At 35.9% G+C, this 9,031-nt stretch overlaps 1 long non-coding RNA gene across 2 annotated transcripts; it reads left to right on the top strand.

Annotated features, from left to right (window-relative positions):
• The first annotated feature begins 4,492 nt into the window (after positions 1 to 4,492).
• On the top strand, positions 4,493 to 8,699 carry LOC127958282 (uncharacterized). 2 transcript variants are annotated; one of them, XR_008154007.1, is made up of 5 exons: positions 4,493 to 4,877; positions 5,174 to 5,394; positions 6,099 to 6,167; positions 6,518 to 6,601; positions 7,618 to 8,699. It is a non-coding gene; the product is annotated as an uncharacterized LOC127958282 (long non-coding RNA). The 2 variants fall into 2 exon arrangements; XR_008154008.1 differs by having other exon boundaries at positions 4,493 to 5,394; positions 7,618 to 8,695.
• The last annotated feature ends 332 nt before the right edge of the window (positions 8,700 to 9,031 follow it).

Below are 9,031 nucleotides of genomic sequence, written 5' to 3'. Positions count from 1 at the left end.
TCCACACGTACGTTATCCAGACGCAAAATCATTTTTTTTGCTACGCCGCCGCCACGCCGCCGCGCAGTTTGAGCGCAGCTCCAACACGTGACCGTGACGTCTGACGTCTCATATCTTACGTCTGACGCCTGAATACTATGGGATTTTGGCCAGACGGCTGGCGAGCGTATACACGTTAGTTCTCCTCTCAGTTTGCTTAGTGAGTAGCAGATTTTGCACAAGATACACCTCATATGCAGCGGTGTTACTTGCACTAATTCATCTTTAATGATAAGCCCGTTTTCGATCACTTGATTTACAAGTTGTTGTTGTTTTAAGAAAACGACAACAGCTCTATTCATTCTAGACGCAGAGGAAATATTCTCATGTCCTACCTTCTCTCCTACAGCGACTAAAACATCCTCCACCGTCACTCCGTCCTCCGGCACGCACCTGAAGCCATTTCGCAGAGAGATGGATGGCGTCTCCACGTGGAACGCCATCCTCCTCTCACACGACTCCCACTTTTTCCACGAGAGAAATAATAAACTAATAACAAACCATACAAACAAATAAACACAACAAAAAATAGAGAAAAAGAAAAGAAAGAGAGAGAAAAAAAACAAACAGGTGAAACTATCACAGCTTTACTCCCACCCAGCACCACTCTCGCCCAGAACCTCCCAGCATCCACCACGAGAGAGAGAGAGAGAGAGCGCAAGAGAGAGCGTGTGCGTGCGAGAGAGCGAGCGAGAGAGAGAGAGAGAGAGCGAAAGAGAGCGAGTGAGAGAGAGAGAGCTTGCGCGATAGAGTGTGCGTGCGTGAGAGAGAGTGTGTGCATGCGCGTGCGATAGAGAGAGCGCGAGAGAGTATGAGGTGTATCTTGTGCAAGTTCTGCTACTCACTAAGCAAACTGAGAGGAGAACTAACGTGTATACGCTCGCCAGCCGTCTGGCCAAAATCCCATAGTATTCAGGCGTCAGACGTAAGATATGAGACGTCAGACGTCACGGTCACGTGTTGGAGCTGCGCTCAAACTGCGCGGCGGCGTGGCGGCGGCGTAGCAAAGAAAGGATTTTTTTTTACTTTGCGTCTGGATAACGTACGCGTTGATAAGCGTCTGGATAACGTACGCGTGGATAAGCGTCTGGATAACGTACGCGTGGATAAGCGTCTGGATAACGTACGCGTGCATAAGCGTCTGGATGACGTACGTGTGAATAAGTACATTAATAATAATTTGGCTTTGTCCTATTTTGCCCTAAGGAAGGCTTTAAGGTAATGATAACAGCACCTAAAGTACACATCTGTCTCCTCAGTGGAATAGTCTGGGTCCAGGATATGCAGGTGCATATGAGCCCTGGCAGTTTTGGGACATAGCTGGGGGAGAACTTCTAATTAAAACAAGGGAACGAATAGAGAGCCCTGCATGGACCCGGCCTTTGTCCAACAGCTTGTGTGAATTCTTTGCCCAAGTCGACTGGATACAGTGACTTTTTTCTCTCTCTCTTCCCTATTACACATCTATTAAATAGTTCACTTTTGATTTTTAATAGAAAAGTTGTCTATTTGTTTCTTTAAGTTAATTTTGAAATATGTTTGGAAAATTTTGGGTTTGGTAAATTCAAGTTTTTGATTTTTAAAGGAACGAGCAAGCTGCAGCTCGTTCAGACAGTAAGTTGAGCATGTTTGATCAATTTAGCCTTCTCAAACCAACAAGACTTACCTAAAATTAACAGACATAATAGGCCTACACTTCATGCATTTCACAGTAGCCTATTAATTTAAACATTTAACTTAGGTAAATGAGCACTGTTAGGCGCATATCCAATCGTTTGTGCGGAGAGTGAGCGCTTTGCAGGACATGGAGGAGCCAGCTTGCATTTTTTTTTTTAATGACAGTAAAAATTTAAAAATGCGCCGTCATTTTTGCTCATAAAGGTAAGAGTATGCATCATTCGGAACTCCAAAGGGTCTACTTGTACATGTGTGCACTCACAATATCAACAAAACCTTATGCTTTTGTAAAATAAGGAAAACAAACAGGATGCGATTTCTGTCTTCTTGGTCTTTATAGCAGGAACGCTTCACCAACATGATAAATATATCTATAGAATGCTTTTTGTGTTTTAAATTATTATTTTAAAACGAAATAATTCAAATCGAAAACAAAAACTGTTATATTGTGAAGTAAAAAAAAGTCTATGGCATCCATCATTCATTTAACTTTTTTTTAACTAACTCTGATCGATTCATGAGACATTCGTTTGCATTAAACTGTTCTGGGCCGGGTTTCCCGTTAACGATTGATCTTAGCACTTAAGAGCGTTTTCTACGAGTAATTTTACGATCGTTCGTTATTGTTTCACGTGAATTTCCCAACTATGCACGTAAAGCAATCGCAAGTAGCCGTGCTTTAAGTGCTACTTAGGAGTCGCTGTCCGTTTGTCAAGTGCTGAAATCTCACTTTAGAATGGCTCGTAACAGTAGTACACGATCGCTTATTGATGTTAACCTAATGCTGCGTTCCAGACAGACAACTTGGATATAATAATTTTAATTAATTATAATATCTACAGTACAATATTATATTATATATATAATGTTCTTTATATACAGTATAGAGAGAGAGAGACGTTATTGGTTTTCTGAACTTCAGCAAGTCGTTGACATAACCCCCCCCCCCCCCCAGTCTTTGAAGCATTTCCCACATTATTTCTTTTATTCGTTTCTTTTAATTATTATTTTCGGTCATTTAATTTAGATGTGTAATTCTATTTTTTTAGATGTGTATTTCTATTAATTAAATCATTTATAAATGTATAAAAAAAATAAAGAAAACGAGTCATAATGTGTACAATAAAGCACAATCAAATCCTTATAATGATCATTTTTAATGAGCCGAAAAGAATACAAGTCACACCGCTGTTTATCAATTTGCACTGGGTACCAATAGCTGCTCGCATGAAATTCAAGGCATTGATGTCTGCCTACAAAACTACCACTGGCTCTGCACCCATTTACCTAAGTTTGTTACTTCAGATTTATGTGCCCTCTAGAAGCTTGCGTTCTGCAAGTGAACGTCGCTTGATTGTTCATCCCAAAGAAGCACAAAGTCACTTTTACGGACTTTTAAATTAAATGTTCCCTTCTGGTGGAATGAACTCCCCAACTCAATCCGAGCAGCTGAGTCCTTAGCCATCTTCAAGAATCGGCTTAGAACCCATCTCTTCCATCTTATATCTTTTCATGTATTATGCAATTATATCTGTATGTATGTATAAAGATATAAAGACCTCTAACACTTCTTTTTATTTATTATATTAGTTAAAATCCCATGCTACGTGTACTGTGTTAACCTAACTGAGACTTATTATAGCACTTATATATAATATCATTGCTCTTTTTGTTGTTTTTGATTGCTTCCACTGTCCTCGTTTGTAAGTCGCTTTGGATGAAAGCGTCTGCTAAATGAATAAATGTAAATGTAAATACAATCACATTTCGCTTGAATCAAGTTAAAGGTGTAAACTGCCGATTGTCCTGCAGGTGACCGCATAAATCTGTCTTCTTACGATGCACTTAGGGCTTAACGATTCACCCGATTCGAACGATTAGGCTACACCAGAGCACCCGTAGATCTACGATGATTTTCAAGTGCTACTTAAATTACGATGCTTTTGGGAAACAGACTGTGATATTAAGATCAGTAGTATGATCGTTTTTACGAACTTCTTAGGCTCAAGTTTTTGGGAAACTCAGCCCTGATTTTTTCAACATTCATTAAAATATTAATATTTATTTCGTGCTGAAAATATTGAAGAGGAAAATATAATTGATTCATGTGCAGTTACTGAACGAATTATCTCACTAAATGAATCATAAAAAGCGTAAAAAAAAGACGTTTATTGTTTGTACATAGAAGTTTTTTGCATATATGTCCGGAACTGACTTGCTACGACAGACTCCCTGTGATGTGTGATCATAAGGCTTCAGTAGACATCAACACAAAAGAAGGCTACTATATAGTACCGACTTATTTTAATAGATATAATACTTGAAAATGTGTCAAAACAGTTTCAAAAATGTTCAAATAGGCATATATAAACGTATTAATTAATTATCAATATATAGGCTATTAATTTGAACATGTAGAGTAGACTACAAGAAACTGCTGTTGTAATAAGCAGCTTTAAGACATAAAAAAACCTTAACTGTAAAATAATAATCATCTGCTGATCATACAATTATTTCGTTTTCAGAAATGAGGTCTAATGTATAGTGATCGTTTTTTCTTTAGAGACGTGTTGTATGAACTATTACCAGTAAGTTCATATGTGCTCAGATTAAAATTAGCCTATATTACTATTGTATTATTTTATTTAAGCTGTAACTGTGAATACATTTGGACACTCCATGTTAGTCACTGATTAGACTTACATGATTTAAAATGGATTTTTAGGTGATATTACTTGAAAAGTGAATTATAATGAGCGCTAAAAAAAAAAAAAAACTATGTTATGCAGTTTATTTTATTATCATGTGATGACATAACCTGAGACTAAAAGCTGTGATATACATTTTGTCCACTAGAGAGAGCCAAATTATATGGACAAGGCCTATTTGAAAGTGAAAGTCCTGACATTTACCAAGTAACCCATCCTCGGAGCTGGTGCTCTGCATTTAACCCATCCAAGTGCACACACACAGCAGTGAGAAGTGAACACACAACCAGAGCAGTGGGCAGCTACAGATCCAGCGCTGGGGAGCAACTGGGGTCTCAGTGCCAGGGTATTGAGTTCAGTCATGGGTATTGAGGGTGGAAGAGAGCGCTGTTCATTCACTCACTCCCACCTACAACTCCTGCCAGCACCGAGACTTGAACCGGATACCTTCTTGTAAGTAGTCCAAGTCTCTAACCATTAGGCCACAAACTTGTGCGAACTTCTATGTCAAAATCAAATTCTCCAGTCAAAAACCCTTACATGATCTATCAATATCAAACTTTGGCCTCAGATGACAAAACCTACAGTACAAATACACACACTACAATAGTTTAGCTTCCTTAAATATAATAAGTTATCTTTACTTAGTTGTTATACTTACTAGGTTTTATTAAGTTACAAAATTTGCTAATTTTAAGGCAAATAAAACAACATGCTGCAATGAGTAATTCTTTCTTAAAATATTCAAGTAGCTACAACAAAACCGATGACATTAATTCACCAGTGAGAGGCAGCAGTGCGCTAATGTGCAACAGGAACAAAACAACAGAAGAAATAAGGACGGTGAGCATGCGCAGCAAGCAAAGTTTTGAAGCTGCATCGAATTTGCTGAAACTAAGAAGTAGAAAGACTGTTTACATTTCACCTCTGGACAAAGAATGATTGATTACTTCTACACAATAATAATAAGGTAAGTAAAAAAAAAATAGTGTGTGGATGTATCTTTCTGTGTGCTGCTAATTTGAACTGACTAACATTAGCTCCTTGTCAGCACCAGTGTTAGCAACAGGGAGCAACGATCTTTGCTATTCTGCTATTAGAACAAAAACTATAGAAATACACAACTTGTGGCACATTTGGGTAAATGTAAAAACTTTTAAAGACTTTTTTTATTTCATTTCTCAAATTGAAAAATGTTTTACTAGTTAAAAATTAAAGCATGTAAATTCTGAGGAACAATTCAAGAACATGCAAGAATATGTGCCACTTATTAATTGTTAACAGTAATCTTTTGCAAAATTTGCTCTAAAATTTTATAACACTGTGAGGCTTTGGCCACTTTGTAGGTTAAAGTAATTTTTCAGTTTACAAATGTATTTTCATCATTTTAATGCAATCATAGTCATTACGTGATCAGACATATAAGGTTTAAACTGAATGAGCTCGTTGTTTTGCAGTAATTATTTATTTGCTGTGTTAAAAACACCGAGTACTGTAGCAGCAGAAATGCTGCTTTTGAATTGGTTTTATTACTGATGCCTCAAATAGAGATGTATAGAAAATTTATTTCTATTGTTAAAAATGCAAATATCAAGAAATTAATGTGTCCTTGTTCTACAATTCACAACATTAGTGGAACTTGATTTTATATGAAGAATTATTTTTCATATTTAGGAAAAAAGCTTGTGTCAGCTGTCTTCTCTGAGCAGCGGTCTTGTGATCACCAGCCTCAGTATAATAAAGGTGAGATATTTCAACAGCAGTAGAGCAGTTTTTGACTCAATCATGTGCTATGCTTTATTTGCAATTTCAAATAATTTATTGCAGTTCCAGAATACCTGTAACCGTATTTCCGTATTTGTAACTGTGTTTCTTTTCACATATCTAAGAGTACACTTCACATCCTAGAACCCATAAAATGTATGATGCTACCTTAAATGTTTAATAGTTTTATTATATTTATTAATAATATTTAAAATAAACAGAGCTTATTGACTTCAATGACTTCTTTATTGACACTTTGAAAAACATTCTATTGTAATTTTTACATTTCTTAAACTTAGTTTTTCTTTTTAAACTAATTAAAAATGCAGATTTGACAGAACTACACATCCATCTGAGGCCTACCTGTTTTAATTCATGATCACCCCGGATACTTCTACAACTAACCCGCCTTGGTAAGTTCTCATAGTTAGTGACACCATTTTAGAAAAAATGCCTGTGTATTTGCTGGTATATTACTGAGATACATTTATAAATATTAATGTTGATTACATACCTAGTTCAATCAAAAATGAAAAATGTGCCATTTAATCTCCCTCCTGTCAATCTATTCCATAAAAAAACTGTGCATCTTCATGACACGAATGAAGATATTTATCCCAAATCTCTGACACCCAAGAAACCATCAAATCAATCTATATGAATGGAGCCAATTAATCTACTTTTTGGGCCAAACTGTTCAATGAATTGTAAGGAGCAGTTTCAGTTATATTTCCACTTGAACTCTGTTAGGCATGGTCTGGTGAACTGTTCTTGATCCAGAACTCTAAGCTGAACACACTGAACGTGCTGTAGAAAGCCTAGATGGTAGTCACTGCTCAGGGTTGGTCATTTGTTTTTGCCTAGCCACCAGTTTCTCTGCAGCTGGGCAACATGCTATTTGAGTTAAGTAAACTAGGTAATATTAAAATTAAAAGTAATATTTAATCTTTCGTAACGTGGGTGCTTTTTACATCAGGTTCGATATCTTAACTATTGCATTACTAAGGCAACGACTTGACACATTTATGTTGCATTCAAAAGAGCTCTGTTAACAGCCCAACAGTGAAAAATTAAACCATATACGTATTAGCACAGAATGGAATGGTTAAGCATTGAGAATTAAGAATGGTTTGGCCTGACAGTGGAAAAGAGGCTCAATTCTTCGAAAGAGACGTAATTGCTATATGATCAAGTGTCTAATATTTTGGGTAAATAGACATTCAGTTAAAGGACAGAAATTAATTTCACTGAAAATGTCTTTATTTGTGTTCTGAAAATAACTAAAAGTCATGGGTGAGTAAATGATGACTTGAATTTCAAGTTTGGGTGAACTAACCCAATGTTATGGCAGTGTAGGCAAGACAGAAAACACTGAAAACTGATCATCCACATTTCCATGCTAATATTGTTTTTATTTGGTTTTAAACAGGTGTCTGATGCTGATGCAGTCTGGGCACTAGTATCTGTTGGCTTGCTGACTATCACTGACGATGAAGTACTTCTCCAAATCTTGACCCAGTGTCTTCTGCCATCATTGTTCAGGGTAGTACTGCAAAGAATAGTCTCCAAGGTCTGCCCCCAACATTTGCTTCCCGACCACCATGTGCTACGTTTGCATCACTACATGTGGGTTACCCTGATACTGTGAAGAAAACCTACAATATGATGCTTGACTTGGGACAGAAAAAAAAACATTGGCAACTTGTGTGGCCAACTCATTGCCGTATTTAAAATCATTGTACCGCTACCTCCATTGTTTAACATAACTAAAAGCAGATTGTTTTTGCTTTGTTTCAAAATTTTTGTAATACGAGTTAAAACTACATTGAAAAAAATATATCATCTTTAACTTTGAACTGTCACTACATTTGATTTAGGGTAATTATGTGTGTGAAGAATAGAACATTGTTGTCATGAATTTGTAATAGATTTTTGAAGTAATTAAGTTGCTAGATTAATGGTAACTTTTTTTTTAAAGGCAATTGGTCAACTAGATTTCTGTTCAAGTAAATACAACTTAGAAATTCCAAGTTGCAGGAAATGTTTCTTGATTTAGCTAAATTTAAATGAGTTGTTTGAAATACGTACATAGTATAATGTACTTAATTTAGTTGTTGAAAATAGTAATTCTGAGTTACACGTTTACAACACTTATAAATAAACCTTTGTTAGTACAAATTACTATTCTTATTTCACTTTACTTGTTTTTTTCAAGGCAATCGGTTTGCATGCTTTTTTAAAAAATAAGGTTTACTCATTATAATTTACAGTGCAGACAACCTCCCTGCCCAGTGCACACTAGTGAGATAAATTCAAAACACTGTAATTGTAATAAAGTACTGTAACTATACTGTACTACACTGTGTGATTTTTTTCAGCTCTCTCTCCAGTGCTAGGATGCATTTTTAAAGCAGTCACCTGTGCTCCTGTTCATAATTTCCTGAGATGCTACTGAATGCTACTTATGGATAATTGTGTGTTCTTTGAGTTCACACTGTGACAATAGAGTTAACTATTTGATGTGTTTGTGTTTTATGAATGAGACTTTGGAGAAATCATTAAAAAAATTGTAATGTGTGTATATATGAATTATATATTAATATTATAGAATTTTATAATTTCTAAACTACAAAATTATTAAAACATTACATGATTGAAGTGTTTACTCATTGCCCATGGTCCATTGTTATTTTCAAATTTGGCCTTTGGATTTAACTATTAATGCATTAAGCCATTTTTCAATTTATGTTTTCTGGTGGACAAAACACTTAAACCTATACAAATGTTGTCTTTTTGGTTTATACTGTCCTTATCTTGGTGCCATTAGTTATATGATGCTTACA

This window comes from Carassius gibelio, chromosome B5 (assembly GCF_023724105.1).
Source record: "Carassius gibelio isolate Cgi1373 ecotype wild population from Czech Republic chromosome B5, carGib1.2-hapl.c, whole genome shotgun sequence".
In the NCBI taxonomy this organism is placed as follows: domain Eukaryota; kingdom Metazoa; phylum Chordata; class Actinopteri; order Cypriniformes; family Cyprinidae; genus Carassius; species Carassius gibelio.
Note: the sequence above shows the minus strand (reverse complement) of the source record. Positions and strands in the feature narration are given on the sequence as shown.